The 16,239-nt window shown below is 37.6% G+C and overlaps 1 long non-coding RNA gene across 1 annotated transcript; it reads right to left on the reverse strand.

Annotated features, from left to right (window-relative positions):
* Positions 1–1,088: 1,088 nt before the first annotated feature.
* Positions 1,089–5,163, reverse strand: LOC128630640 (uncharacterized). The gene is made up of 3 exons (XR_008394913.1): positions 4,800–5,163; positions 4,311–4,337; positions 1,089–2,649 (listed from the first exon to the last, which is right to left on the reverse strand). It is a non-coding gene; the product is annotated as an uncharacterized LOC128630640 (long non-coding RNA).
* Between the last annotated feature and the right edge of the window lie 11,076 nt (positions 5,164–16,239).

The following is a 16,239-nucleotide window of genomic DNA, read 5'->3' on the forward strand; positions in this document are numbered from 1 at the left end:
AGTGATAGTAAAAGAAATGGAGAGTGTTAAAAAAATCATGGAAATTGTACAGATGTTTTGTAAGGGCTCAGGATGTAAGGTAAATGAAGAAAAAACTGTATGAGATTTGGAGGTGTGACAGATTTAACAAATCATTTTACTTTCAAAGAAACAAAAGAAATAAAGATCTTAGGTGTTTTAATTGGGAAGGATGAAAAGAAAGCGAGGGAAACCATGAGGGAAGACATTAGGAGGTATTGAAAGAAGACTGAATCTTTGGAAACTGAGGACTCAATTTAAAAGGGAGGATTTTAATCCTGAATGTGTTGATGGTGTCAAAGTTATGGTATACCTTATATGTGTCATCTATGCCGTTGTGGGCAGAAAGAAAGCTGAAAAAACGTTTGAGATTTTTTTTATGGGACAGGAAGCCACCAAGAATCATATACAACAATTTAATAGGTGCAGTGGGAAGGGGAGGGATTGGGTTTAATAGATGCCGAGCAAAGGAAAAACAGTTTGAGATTGAAAATAATTAAAAAGAAAAAAAGTTTATGGATGAAAATAAAGCAGCATGGGGAAAAAAAAACCCCCAATGGAATATTTTAAGTAAATTTGGGAATTTTAAATTGGGGAAATAATATTTTATGAATGAAAACAGAACTGGATGATGGAAGGGTTACCAGATTTTTATAAGGAAATGATGAGCGCCTGGGGGAAATTTTTACCAATGTACATTTTAAACCCCGAGGCAGAGAGAACATTTTAAATCAGCCTTTATTCTTAAATAACAGCATTTTAAATCAAGGAAAAAAGAGATTTTTTAAAGAAATGGTGGAAGGTGGGAATCACAAGGGTTAGGGATGTTTTATATGAATTTAAAGAAGGGTTTTTACCTGTACAGTGTATAGTAGATGCAATGGAGGAGAAAGGATTTTAGCAGACAAGAAATAAAAACAAACAAACAAAAAAACAGGAAGAGAGGTCTATGTGAAGGTGGGAGAAAAACTGGGTGCTTTTAAAGAATGTACAGTGAAAATGTTTTATAGCCTTTTTAGAGTTTAAAAAAAAAAAAAAAAAAAAAAAAAAAAACCATAACAACCCCCCCCCACACACACACACCTGATCAATCTGCTTGTGATGTTGATAAAAAGTGCAATATGGGAATATGGGAGAGAAGAATTGTGGCAAAAAAGAAAAAAATTGTAATGGATGTAGAGTGTGTGTTTAAAAGAAAAGTCGAAAGATATGTAGAATGCTTTTTTTCCCCCCAAACAAGAAAATAAAATGGATGATTATAATGTTTTTACATCAGATGTATGCAAGGTTTTTAATGATTTACAATGGAAAGTGCCAGGACAACAAGGGTAATTTTATCATTACAGGAATAGAAGCGTTATAGGTTTAAAACAGTCATACCATAAAAAAAAGAAATATTACAATGGATGTAAATAAATGTTTACAAAGTTAGGATTTATTGTTAAAAAAAATATAAGTATATACTGATGTATTTTAATGTGAAAAATATTTATGTTGTAATGTTTTTAATGGAATTTTTGAATACTTTTAATAATAATTTAAAAAAAAAAAAAAAAAAAAAAAAAAAAAAAAAAAAAAAAAAAAAAAACCCCAACCCTCTCATCTGACCTCGAAAGCAAAGTTGGGCCTGGTTAGAACTTGGTTGGGAGACTGAATGGGAATACTAGGTGCTGTAAGCTTTTCATTTGGGAAAGTACTCCCTCATTCTTTATGCAACGTACTGGTGCTTAGACTTCACACGAACGTGTTTTGCGTAAAGTGATTCTCCGTATTTGCAAATCAAAGAATCACTCCTGACGTGAAAGGACACATCATCTTGTCTCATGTTGATGATGCTCTGACGTCCGTCTGAGGAAACTGCTATAGGAAGCAGGAATGCAGCACAACTTTGTACTCTCCCTCATCTAGTTTTTATTTTTTCATCAGTCACACATGACTTCTTAGTTTTGCACGAGGACTGATGTCTCCACAGGTCATTTTTCCTGAACATTCTAAAACAATATGGGCAAGGCAAATAGTCCTTAAGAGAAGCTTTATCAGACGGCTGCTTCCAGGTCACTATGTCCTCTACTTTTTTCCAGAACTTTGGAATTGTGTTTAAAGTCTCCTTTATTGCGCAGCTGTTCCAGAAGACCCTTTCTTTCTTTCGATCTTAATGGAAAGCTGAAGGCATATGCCACATCTTTGACCTCGATATGCTTTCTCCCCAAATGCCTCGAGATCTTTAACTGTGATTTGCCACAGTAGAGGCAATAATGTCTTTTGTCCAGTGCTCATTTATGGTCTTCCCTTTTTGTACAAATTTTTAGGGTCACAGTTGATTTGCCTTTATTTGTTTTGTTTATCTCGAGTTGTTTGTGCCTTTTCAGATAAGTTTTAAGTTGTTTTTTTTTAATAAATGGTGCACTTCCCTCTTTACTGATCATCATTACTCAAATTTGTGTCTGGACCTTCAAGATATTCTTTACTGGACTGTTTCTTAAGCGATGAACCTTTGTTTGGGCTCAAATCTTCCACATCACTGGATGATGACGTTCTGTGTTCCGGATTGTAATCTGGGTCTAGTACTGCGCAGCTGGATACTTCAGATTCCAAGGAATCACTCTCTGGTTCCTCATGAATATCATCCAGCTGCAAGTTCAATCATCATGAGTTAAAGTCTAACTTTAAATAGACACTTCACCACCATTATTTTGACGATGGACTATCTGACTTACTGATACTAACCAAAGTCAATTGTAAATGTATATTATAACAGTACATTACAAAATTAACAACAGTTACCGGGCTTAGCTGACCACTTTTATTAAGTGAAAGGACATGACATTTTAATTTCCTGTGCAGAAATATTTCAGTTGCTTAAGCAGCTTCAAACTTGTTAAATTGTAAAGTCTAAAACTACAATTATGAGATTAAAATGCATGTTTTGTTCTTCAGGCTCTGAGTTCCAGCACGAAAAAATAAAGGTCAACGTTAAGAGTTTAAAGCTTCTATTTCTAACGTTCAGAAAACCCTTGTTTCTCTGTGTGTAGCTATTAGCCAAGCGAACTGCACATATACTGTATCTCACAAAAGTGAGTACACCCCTCACATTTTTGTAAATATTTGATTATATCTTTTCATGTGACAACACTGAAGAAATGACACTTTGCTACAATGTAGTGAGTGTACAGTTTGTGTAACAGTGTAAATTTGCTGTCCCCTCAAAATAACTCGCACAGCCATTAATGTCTAAACCGCTGGCAACAAAAGTGAGTACACCCCTAAGTGAAAATGTTCAAATTGGGCCCAAAGTGTTAATATTTTGTGTTACACAAGCTGTACACTCACTACTTTACATTGTAGCAAAGTGTCATTTCTTCAGTGTTGTCACACGAAAAGATATAATCAAATATTTACAAAGATGTGAGGGGTGTACTCACTTTTGTGAGATACTGTAAGTATAATATAATGTTTTCTCTCTCTCATACACATTAAAAAAAAAAAAATCACTCCTCATCAGGTTCATTTTTGATACTCAGTATGGTTCTTTTCATCACTAAAATGTTTTTATTCTTATTTTTAAAAACAGACTCAGAATATGATTAGCATAAAATAAAACTAATAAGCAAAGTAACTATATAAACTCAATAACTCACAGGAAGTCAATGTAAAATCTCAATAAAATAAACTGAGATGAATAAAGAATACAAACAGAACCCTGGTGACATCTTTCAAAAGTATTTAATACATTTAAATTGCTTCACATTCTTACATATAGAACCTTTAATATAATCTCCATTATTTAATGTCAAATTTAATGTGCTAAAGCACAGACCCTATAGAATGGCCCAGATACCTGAGGTCTTATGTTTGGACTGTGCCCAAAATACAATTAGTCTTCTATTTGGAGTATTAAGTATCAATTCATCATGGAGACTGAACCTAATCTACAACTCTATTAATGTGCAGGGACACCATGAAACTGTACAGTTGCAACCATCTACCATGCTGATAACTTTTATCTCCACCACTTGTAAAATAGAACTTCTCCACTGTAGCCTACATACATGTAGCTGTCCTAACAGACATGAGGATCTAATCTAGCAGCATTACATCAGTTTAAGTACTTCCTACAAACAATCACACTGGATCTTACAATCAGTTATTATCTTATCCTTAACTTATAATGATTCCAGATCTGGGATTAATTTCTATCACCACATTATGTTGTTTCATTTGCAAAATTCCACCTTAAAATTTTATTACAGTTACTAACAACTGCTCAAAAGATTTTTTGTAAAGGCACATACCTCTGTTGAACTTTCTTCCATCGTTTCCTGGACACCAAAGAGAAGATTGAAAAAATTACTACATCATTATATCAGTTTAAACAAAATAATTCCAGTCACAGGCAACAATAAGGCAATACAGTAATGTTTTAGTACCTCATTCATCTTTTTACATGACAATTAAGACCTTAAATATAAAGATATACTACAGATTGTGATTTATACAGAATATGTATGGATATAATTTATATAATTTGGTCACTTGTTCATTTTTTCAGAGAAGCCGCTGTAAAGAAACAAATCCGTCCACTGACTTGTCTTGATTATACTCGGTCAATTTGTTCTTAAACTTTACTCTAGTTCATCTCGAAAGTTCCATGAGTCTCCGACATACCGATAGCTTCTGTCCATATGCATACCACGATCACTAAAACAACCCCCACCCTGAAAAAATAAAAAGCTACATGTTTACCATAAAAATACCTGCAAGTGAGGATCATAAAATCTTACCTGCACTGTAAAGGTTTTTGAAAATCAGCTTTCGCATCGATTATGATGAAATCTCAGCCACTCCGGGCTTCTCCTGAACATCTCCAGGCCACTGCTCAAGTCATCCATTTTAGGTCAAGATGCACGTGCAGCGCAGTTGCAGGTGTAGGGGAGGGGGAGGGCGTGGCTACCAATTAAGGCCTCACTGAAGGCAGCTAAATGTGCATCACAATATTCTCCAATTCTCAACTCTGACTCACAGGCTTAGAGTGTTTGAAATAAAGGAAGGTTGACGTTTATTAATGCAGTTAACTTAAAACCTAAGTAAAACCTAAATTCGATTGTATGTATATCAGTAGTGCAAAAAGTAGTCTGATATTTTAACTACAAGAGTACAACATTGAATTAATACTGTTACAAGTCATGCATTTAAATTTGAACTTAAGTAAAAATAAAAAAGTATAAGCAACAAAACATGCTTAGTACCAAAAGTATAAATATGCGTTATGCACAATTCAGTAATTAAATTACTGAATTTTAATTGTGGATGTATTCATTTTAAAAAATCCTTTTAAAATTGCAGATTGTAAAGGTGGAGCTAATTTTCAGATGTTATACTGTCTGAAATGTTCTTGGAATGGAAATACTCTAAACTAGTAGGCCTACCTCAAAGAAGTACCTCAATACTGTACTTAATTACATGACCTATACAAATATATTTACAGCACCCTCCACTAATATTGGCACCCTTGGTAAATATTAGCAAAGAAGGCTGTGAAAAAAGAAGGTATTGTCGTGAATAAAATCAACCTTTTAGCCTAGGTCAAAAACTTCGTAGACAGAGAGTTTAGTAGATGTCAAAAAGTAAATAAACTTTATTGAAAATCAATAAAGTGTGACAGTCTGCAGAGTGTCCGAATTATGCATACACAAACATGTCTTTATATACCTATCTCCACAGCATAGTCTCTGTAGGTGGGGTCTTGCCTGTCCTCGTTGAAATAGACCAGTCTTCTTTTGCCACAATTAAATATTCATGTCTGTGTTATCTTAAATTTGTGGAACATGCGCAGTTAGTTGTTTTTCTTGAAAAGGTTTCATGAGGACAAGGTTTCTTTTACAAAAAAAGGTTTCACACAGGCTTGTGTGTCTTGACCTTGACTCCCTTCTTAGGCCTCAATGAGCATCTGTCTGTCTCTATCGGTTGTCCCCGCTGATATCTACCTCCTTTCCCGAGGCCCTCTCCTAACTCCCTAATTTGTATCTGCCTCAAAGTTATTTACTCACACATGCGAATATCTACTGCTAATTTTTATTGTTGTGGAGACAGGAGACAGCTAATACAGAAGAACAATTGTTGTACACTGAAACACAGAGTTCATTCAACTCAAATCCACTCAGAATATAATTTGATCAAACATTGATCTATGGATTTAGATTATGCTTCTAACTGTTGATTATACATATAGATTATGTTTTTTAACCAATATTGATTATACGATAATGCTCAAGTAATATTTCTAAATGTTGGTTACATATTGAATTCACTTCATTAACATATCCAAATGTCAGTTACACATATTGTTTGCACTTCAAAGATATTTTCCATAGTATAAATATGAGGTAACACATAGGCCATATTCCCTTAATCATTAATAACAGTGACCCAGGACAGCCAGGAACCTTGGGTTGATTTTTGATGACGGCTTGACCTTTACAGACCACACATCAACAACTGCATGGTCCTGTAGGTTCATTCTCTACAACATCAAGAGAATCAGACCCTATCTCACCGAACAGGCTACACAGCTACTAGTCCAGGCTCTTGTCATATCAAAACTGGACTACTGCAATGGACTACTCTCGGGCCTCCCAGCAGCTCCATCGAACCCCTTCAGATGATTCAGAATGCAGCAGCACGCCTTGTCTTCAACCTGCCCAAAAGAATCCATGTCACACCCCTCTTCATCTCCCTCCACTGGCTTACTGGAGCCTCCCGCATCAAATTTAAGGTTTTGATGCTCACGTACAAGACCTTGCCTGGAACAGCACCCCCTACCTCAACACTTGTCTTTGAGGCTTACGTTCCCTCATGCAATCTGTGATCGATTAATGACCGACACTTAGTAGTGCCTACTCAGCGTGGCTCAAGGTCCCTTTCCAGAACCTTCACACTAACTGTCCCTCAGTGGTGGACTGAACTTCCAACCTCAATCCGGACCGCAGAATCTGTCACTATCTTCAAAAAACAGCCAAAGACCCACCTCCCCCGTGAACACCTAACCAACCCATAAAATGCCAACCCCACATTATCCTTAATAAAAAAAAAAAAATTAAAACTACATACTCTGGCTCTTACACCTCTACTCTGCACACTTTGCTTTTCTAGACCTCAAAGATCTTGTATAGTAGCACTACTTGCATTGTTCTCCGCTTGATATAATATCTCTTTGCTTGTATTTCCTCATTTGTAAGTCAGTTTTGGATAAAAGCGTCTGCTAAATGAATAAACGTAAATGTAAACAATCGGTAAAACCAAGGAATATAGTTGTGATGTGCGGCAAACAGTTGTTGATCTTCACAAAATAGGAAGTGTCTATAAGAAAATAGCAGAAGCATTGAAAATGTCCATTTCCACCATCAGGGCAATAATTAAGAAGTTCCAGTCAACTGGAGATGTTATGAATCGACCTGGAATTGGACGTGTGTCTATATCGTCTCAACACACTGAAGAGGACGGTTCGAGTGGACAAAACATCTCCAAGGATCACAGCTGGAGAACTGCAGAAGTTAGTTGTGTCTTGGGGTCAGAAAGTCTCCAAAACTACAATCCGAAGTCACCTACATCCATCACCACAAGTTGTTTGGAAGGGTTTCAAGAAGAAAGCCTCTACTCATCCAAAAACAAACTCAAGCACAGGGGCATAAACTGGGCTGGGCATGCAGGGCTGTAGCCCCAAAGATCTTTTCTTTAGCCCTGAATAATTCTGCACCTTGGAGCGATTTGTCACTACGTAACTGAACACATATGCCAAATTCCTATGACAAATGAATAAAAGAAGACAGCTTGTAATTTTATATCTTCAGTGAACGGAGGCGAGGCCAATCAGACAGGGTGTGCAGAAAAATACTGCCAAGTTCACACAGTCAGTGTGAGGAAAAATGGATGCTGCTTGATTTTAAACCAGTAAATGAGTTGAAACTGAAACAGTAACATCCTCTCATGCTGAGCAGGAAAACAAGGTGTGTAAATATCTATATGAGTTTGTGAATATATATAAGTTTCATGAAAATGATATGAGCAGAGCATAAGGACAGATAATGTACTCTGCACTGCACTGTAGCAGCTAAACCCATACAGTGATAACTTAGACGAGCAAACACATGGGCTAACACACAAATACCTGACTATCCCAGATGTCTGTAAAAACGACCACATCATCGAGGGAGGCTTCACAGTTCTCTACATCTCCCAATACCTGTGCCATTAGCCGCTGAAATGTAGCTGGAGCATTTTTTAGACCAAAAGCCATAACCGTATATTAGAGGAACCTGTCTGGTGTTGTGAATGCAGAAATCTCAGATGCACGTGGTGTGAGTGGAACCTGCCAGTAACCCTTTAGAAGGTCCAGTTTTGTGACAAAGTTTGCATTTCCGATTCGGTCAACACAATCTTTTATTCTTGGGAGGGGAAACGAATCCGGCTTTGGTTAAAACGTTGACTTTTCTATAATCTGTGCAGAACCTATAGCTTTTGTCAGGCTTTGGAACTAGTAGGCAGGGCGAGCACCAGGGACTACAGCTAGGCACAGCAAGACCATTCTCAAGCAAGTAGTCTGTTTCTTCTGTCATAATGGCACGTTTAGTGGGATTAACCCTGTAAGCATTTTGTTTAACTGGAGTATTATTACCCACATCAATGTCATGTCTGAGGACAGTAGTATGAGAAGGGGTATCAGAAGAAAGTGATGGATATTTCTTTAAAAGACTTATTAAATCACCGTGGGCTGGCTCTGACAAGTGCGCAAGTTTAGACTGGATATTTGCCAGCTATTCAGAGTTTGGTAACTGATCACAGGGAAAACAAGCCCTACCTAAACTGAGACCATCCACCTCAGGAGAATACTCAGATGGTGGCATGCTCATAGAGGCAGCAGCTACTGACTTGACAACAGGAAGTGAAGAGCCAACATCTGTGGTAGCACGAGAGATATAAGGCTTGAGCATATTCACATGGCACACACGAGACTTTCGTTTCCAGTCAGGGGTTTTCACAACATAGTCTGTATCACTCAATTTAGACTCAATAACATAAGGACCTGGGAACCTAGCCTGGAGAGCAGAGCCGGGTAATGGCAGTAAAACCAAAACCTTGTCACCCGCTTGGAATGTATGCACCACAGCCTTTTTATCAAAACGAACCTTCATACAGGCCTGAGAGGATGCCAGAGAACTTTTGGCTAACTCAAAAACAATATGTAGGTGCTCATGAAAGGAACTAAAATAATCTAGGACATTCCTAGTTGGGGGTTTCACCGGACTTGGAGACAAGCTCTTCCTGTAAAACCTTTAAAGGTCCATGAACAGAGTGCCCAAAGACTAACTTGGCAGGACTGAAACCAAGTGACTCTTATCACAGATAGTAAACAATAACGGGGAATCCCTTCATCCCAATCTTTTCCCTGACCTAAACAGTAGGTCCGAAGCATAGACTTCAATGTCTGAGGGAAGCGTTCAAATGCACCCTGGGACTCTGTGTGATAAGCACTAGAAATCTAATGACGCATGTTCGGTTGTGTCATAACCTTCCTGAACAGGGAAGACATAAAATTTGAACCCTGGTCTGACTGGATGTATTTTGCCAAACCAAAAGTGGTACAAAACTTGACAAGACATGGGACTTTATGCTACGAAGGGGTATAGCTTCAAGGCACCTAGTAGCAGCACACATCAAAGTTAGTAGATACGAATGACCAGACTTGGCTCGAGGAAGGGCACCCACACAATCTATTAAAATTCTTTCAAAAGGTTCTCCCATAACAGGTACAGGTTGAAGTGGAGCAGGGGGAACGACCTGATTTGGCTTCCCTGCAACCTTACACACATGACAGGAGCGGCAATACCTGGCAACCTCTGACCACATAGCAGGCCAAAAAAAAAAAGCCTTAAAACACGGTCATATGTCTTCCTCACACCAAGGTGACCAGCGTGATAATGGTCATGGGAAATACTCAACACCTGGGTTCAGTATGGTTTTGGAAGCACAAATTGAAAAACTGACCTCTAATCATGCTCAGAGTTTGAGGGAGTTTTCTGGCCAGCCACAAACTGTTCTCGCCCAACACCCCATTTACCACACTCTTCTTAAGATACTGAAGAAGTTTTACATTCGGGAAGAACCCCAGGACTAAAACACAAATCTTGGTTTTCAAACAAGGGATCATCACTACACATAAAAGAGTCTGAAATATCGACAGCACCTTTCATTTTGTGAGCTTGGGCACGTGTCACTACACAGGAACTGAAGACAGAGGGAAACTCACGTAAAAGCTCATCACTCTCATGCAACACGGGAGCGTCTGTTAAAACAGGTAAATGGAAAACCTTTCCACCAGCTAAATCATTACCGCAAATAAACAAAACTCCCTTAACTGGCAACTGAGGTCAAACTGCAACCTTAACAAAGCCAGACACCACCTCAGAATGAAGATAAACCATACACTGTAAAAAAAAAAAAAAACTGATTTTAAGTTGTCCCCAAGTAAATATTTAAGTTGACACAACAAATAGTTTTTTTTTAGTTTTTCAGTCAACTTAACATGTTAAGTTTTCACTATCAAAACTAGTTTGTGAGTTGAATTAACAAGTTTCTGTCACCTCAACTGAAAAGCATATGTTGATTCAATACAACAATGATTCTGAACATTCTGAACATTCATCACGAGATTTAACGTGAAGTGCGAAACAGACAGAAGACGATAGATGTTGTAGGGCAAAATCGAAATCTTCCACCATTGTCAAATTTGGTAAGTAAATATTTGTTCATATTGATTTCATCACTTGTAAAAACAACATGTACTATATAATAGTATATTGTTTATAATAGTAAACAATACAAGTATTGTTTACGTCGTTTCTACATCGAATTAAACTGCAGCTAATCCACACATAGTTTGGCTAATCTTATTATATTGTTGCTAGTCAGCGAACTAAAGCTAAATATTTATAAATGTAACGAAACAAAACTAGCTAAGTATTATTTCTTCTAGACACTTAATACACATTTAATATATCAACAATTTCTCTCCATGAGTTGTAAAAATCAGCGGGTAGGTTAGTCTGAGGAAGATATTCACAGGCGACATGATAAGCTATCCTCCAAGATATTGTTACATATCACAATATGTAAATATGTGTGTGTGCACCGCATTCAGTGTTAATTTATCTATTTTATTTTATTTCTTTTTTAATGTGAATGCGAGAATACAGAGCAGGAAGTGTGTGGTGTTACAAGAGCAAAAACCTTGAGAGAGAACTTAATTAAGTGCTCGCGCACTGTGTAGTAAGGTGTCGTTCATGAATGAATCGTTCATTTTGAGCAAATCTTTAATATGATTCGGGAACAACGAGTTGTCTCAGAGAGTGATTCGTTCATTTTTGAACACGTATGCGCAGCAACATTCCCACAGGTTCTATACCGGAAACAGAATTGATTAGTTCACCTCTGGAGTCTTTGGTTCACTTCACAGCCCCACTGCCTTCAGAATATGGGGCAGTCACATGATGAACGAATGCCTCGAACCTGAAGACTTGAGACGCGAACTAATCAAATGTAACGTGACAAAAGAAGAACGACTTGGATCGGGAGGTGAGGTGAACTAACAGACTGCGTAGCCTAATGCTAAGTAATTAAATAAAAATTTATGTTTCTCATAATTCGGCCTTGGTTGCATTAGCCTATAGTTTATTTTTTTATTCCAAATGTGATCAAAGTTTGCATAAGACCTAGATGTGTTGGGGAATTTAACATGTAACATTTTAATTTTATTCTTCTGAAATGAACGAAATGACTCAAAAAAAAAAAAAAAAAGATTAGTTCATTTTGCTGAACGAGATTTAAAGATCCGAGTCATTAAAATGATCCTAACTTCCCATCACTAAACTGTCTGAATTGGGCACCTGCATGCTTTCTGTGTGGGCGCGTGCTCTGTGATGTGTGCTTACGTTAACACAGGTGAGTGGTCAAGTAAACAAATTTACAGGCCAAGTCCTGTCTTAAGTGGATGAAAACAGTCGTATACTACAATGCATCGCCTATAATATCGTTAAAGTTAATAAAACAACAAAGGAAAAGATAACTCATCATTGCTCTGAGTTACTTTACTCCTGAATGGTTGTGTTAATATTTGTGACTATGCTTGCACTTAGATTTTAAGCAGTTTGTTTAAGTATGCAAGTCTTTAAACGTTATATATATATATATATATATATATATATATATATATATATATATATATATATATATATATATAAAGTTGTATAAACTTGTAATTTTCTGATGCTCCTGCTTCCACTGTAATGCAAATGTGGTGAGGTGTGCCGTGATTAAACGTCACCCTTATTAACTACATGGCCAATGAGCTCTCTTCCTACCATAGTATATAAGCTGTTGTTTAGGCTTTACGGAATGCGTCATGGTCGAAAACCAGCCCCTTCCTTTTGTTGCAGAGTGTGACATTGGGCTGTGGAGACTGTGCATGTGCGATGTGCCGCTTGCTCTCAGTGCGGTGTGCCGTCAGGGCTCTCATCTGTGTAGCATGGCAGTTTAACGTAGCCCCGGTCGGAGCGCCAGCTGCTGCTGTCACAACTATTAAAGAAGCTATCATATGATTTTCGTATGTGCAGTCGTGAGTATTAAATGGTCTGCACTTATATAGCCCTTTTATCCAAAGCGCTTTACACTGTGTCTCATTCACCAATTCACACACACACACACACCAGTGGTAGCAGAGCTGCCATGCAAGGCGCTAACTTGCCATCGGGAGCAACTTGGAGTTCAGTGTCTTGCCCAAGGACACTTCGGCATGTGGAGTCATGTGGGCCGGGAATCGAACCACCAACCCTATGATTAGTGGACAACCCGCTCTACGACCACAGCCGGGTCCACAGCCGGGTCCTTGATCTTGCATGCATTAAGGCAGGCTGACTGAGTGCAGTCGTTTTGGTATAGCTCCCCCCCTCACTCGCGGAGCCACGTTGCCGCTCTGAGGCTGCTTTGAGCTGCTTTTGGCTGCTTTTGACTGCTTTGGGCTGCTTGATTCTGTTTGGTTTTGCTGCTTTGTTTTGTGTTTGTTAATGCCACTAAGATCAGTTTTCTTTAATTCAACTGTGTTGTAACAGTCTTTATCAATTATGCTGATACTGCTATGTGGTAGTAAAGGTTTTGGTCAGCTTTGGTAAACTTGCTACCTGCAATCAGTTTGAGTGTGGGGTTATCTCTACCATCATGATTAAGTTTGTCTTTGTTTTGTTTCATTCTCTTGTTTGTCTGCTTTGAGCATATTGTAATTAATTTTTGTGTTTTTGTTGTCTCCTTGTAGGAGCTGAGTGCTTCCAGAGGCTGGGGGAGGTCCTTTGAGGCACCTTGGGCTTTACTTAATTAAGGGTCGTTATTATTGCTGTGTTTTATTTGCAGTGAATTTTGTGGGTATGATTCTGATTAGTGGGGTGCTTTTCCCTTTTGTACAGCTGGTGCTGTCGTGCTAGCCTGCCCTTCATACAGGAAGCCTCAGTCCTCCTATGATTATTGTTCATTTTCTCTTGTGACTGCTTTATTTGACCAACACCTGACTGTGTTGGCTGCTTTTTAAAAAAATAATTCTTGGCCAGTTTTTTTAACTTCAAAATAAAATGTATTTTTGTATGGAAACTCTTACCTGTTCTAAGTGGAACGTATTTGTGTGTCTCTATTTGTGTTATTTCCCCCATTTTCTCGGGGTGGCGTAGTTGTTGCAAAACGAGCCACATTGCTGCACTCACTCATTAGCTTTGCTTACAATATCAATATGGACATGAACCGCTGGCCATGAAATATATCAAGAGATTTGGTGAGAATCTATTACTTTGGTCCTGATCTTGCTTGTGTACACTGTTTATTACATTTTTGAATGCCTTTTTGTCTCTTTTCTTCATAGAAAAAATATTTCAGGCACTGAAGTAACTTTGTCTTTTTTGTCACCCAATATGAAAAAAATATTAAACTTGCATTTTTTGTTCTTTTACCTAAAGTAAAGTGTAACTTTATGGACTTGGCTACATTGTACAGCAGTGCTGTAGTACTTTGGAATGGAACCTTATGACCTTTGACCTGCACTGTGAAAATTCAAATGACTTTTTTTGCAGTGTTGTTTAACATGTTTCTGTGTTATGTTTGTTTGATGTTCTGTAATGACTGAATGTCAGAATTCACCAGACTTGTGTCAATGGACCTGAGCAAGTTCTTTTATGAGGGTCTTGACAAACACGCCTCAAAGCTGCTGTATTTGTACCGCTCAATCCGCTATGCAGACATCACAGAAATGAGTGCCATACTGGAGAGCCTGGATAAAAATGTGAGTAGATTTATTTGAAGTGTATTTGTTTTGTAAACACTGGTCATTTCCTTTCTTGCTATTTCTCTTGTCCTGCATAATTTGAGTATAAAACATTTGTACTTTTGAGGCATCAAATCAACGGAAGAGGGTTGCAGTACAGTTGGGGCTGCCACTGTACATGCGGGAGAATCCATCTCAGTTCTTAAAGATCTGTGAGGTAAGTGTCTGTGAGAAAAGTAAGAAGGGATGTTGGAAGATATTCAGATAACAGAAGTCCATGTATTGATATTTCCAGATATTTTGATGGAGTTTACCTTATTTTATTTTCATGACATGATAAATTTCAGGACGTTGTACTGTATTTTTTACCACCTTCTAATATTAATTCATCTTGTGTGATAACTAGTAAAGTTAAGATCGGTTCACTCATGCTGTTCTTAAGTCATTGAGCTTGTGAGGTGGTATGTGTGAAAGCACATTTTAAAGTTTGTCGTTGTTTTTAATACAGCACACACATTCTGAAGAAGAGTCAATCAAGGGCATGACTGTTGGAATCATTACAGTTGTGGATGACGTGATGGACCCTATTCCATGTGACTGCAGTGATGTAGCTCTTGTAATCGAAGAGGTTGTCGTTCTACGCAACCTTGGTGATGTACAAAATGCATTTGTCAACTTGATGGGATTGCTCTATGCACTTAACATAAACTACCCCAAAAACTTCAAATACACGTTTGAGGTGATTCAGAGGCTGTTCATGAACATTGGAGCTGATGCCTGCAGTGCACGAGTACATTCACTTAAAAATAAACTGCTGAAGTAGAGATGGGTATTATGCATTTCTTGTAAAAGAGATTTCATGTGGTGTTATGTGTATGTTAGTTTCTAAGACAGTTTTGTCTTATATTTTCACCTTTAAACACTGGGCAAATGAAATGTAATTTTGCTAGGCAAAAACAGATTTCTGCTTGTGTTTTCGTTTTTTTTTTTTACGATTGTAATAGATTTTTGATTACTCAAATTGATCTTACCACAACATAAAAACCTTTTTGCTTAAAGAGTTAAAAGAAACACTGGCTATTGTAGCTCTGGATATTTGAATCTGTTTGACTTGTTCTGTTTACATTTGTAAATTTATAAGTGAAACAATTGATCAAGTCTTTCATATGGAAAAATGGGTTGTTATTTATTTGGTTGAACTTGCTAATGTAAGTTAGGAAAATAAGCCACATTAAGTTAAATGAACTTGAATTTGAGTACAGATAGCTTGAAAAAGTTAAGTTCACCCTACTTTTATAACAGTATTTCAACTGTACTCAGGAAGTCTGCATTACTTGAAACAAGAAGTTGAATCAATTATTTATGTCAACAAAACTTTAAGTTGAAATTACTTATTTTACATAAATACAACTTAAAGTCAAAGCAAAAAGACAACTCAATAAGTTAAGTTGCGTGAACAAATATTTTTTTACAGCGTATGCAATGGGGCCTTCACTACACCAAGTTCAATACCTTGAACTAGAACATCTACACCACAGCTAGAGTGCTCAGACAAAGGAAGGACACCTTCCACCATAAAGGACTGAGCGGCTCCAGGGTCTCTCAGAATACACAGTGGTTTACGGTCAGAGAGCAAAACTACGCCATCCAGAATAAAAGGTTCAAATGCTGTGTCAACTAAGGAAAGTGAGTGCAAACTGTCAGTGTTGTCATTGTACCTGCACTAAAACCACACTCTTAGGACTGTTTTGTGATTTCCATCGATTTTTGCATATTAAAACGGGACCAGCAGCAATGAGGTGACCAGATTCGCGACAGTAAAAACATTCACGGGACTCACTAGCACTTTTAGATGCGCTCACAGGAGC

The sequence above is a fragment of the Ictalurus punctatus genome, unplaced genomic scaffold, assembly GCF_001660625.3.
Source record: "Ictalurus punctatus breed USDA103 unplaced genomic scaffold, Coco_2.0 Super-Scaffold_100058, whole genome shotgun sequence".
NCBI lineage: Eukaryota > Metazoa > Chordata > Actinopteri > Siluriformes > Ictaluridae > Ictalurus > Ictalurus punctatus.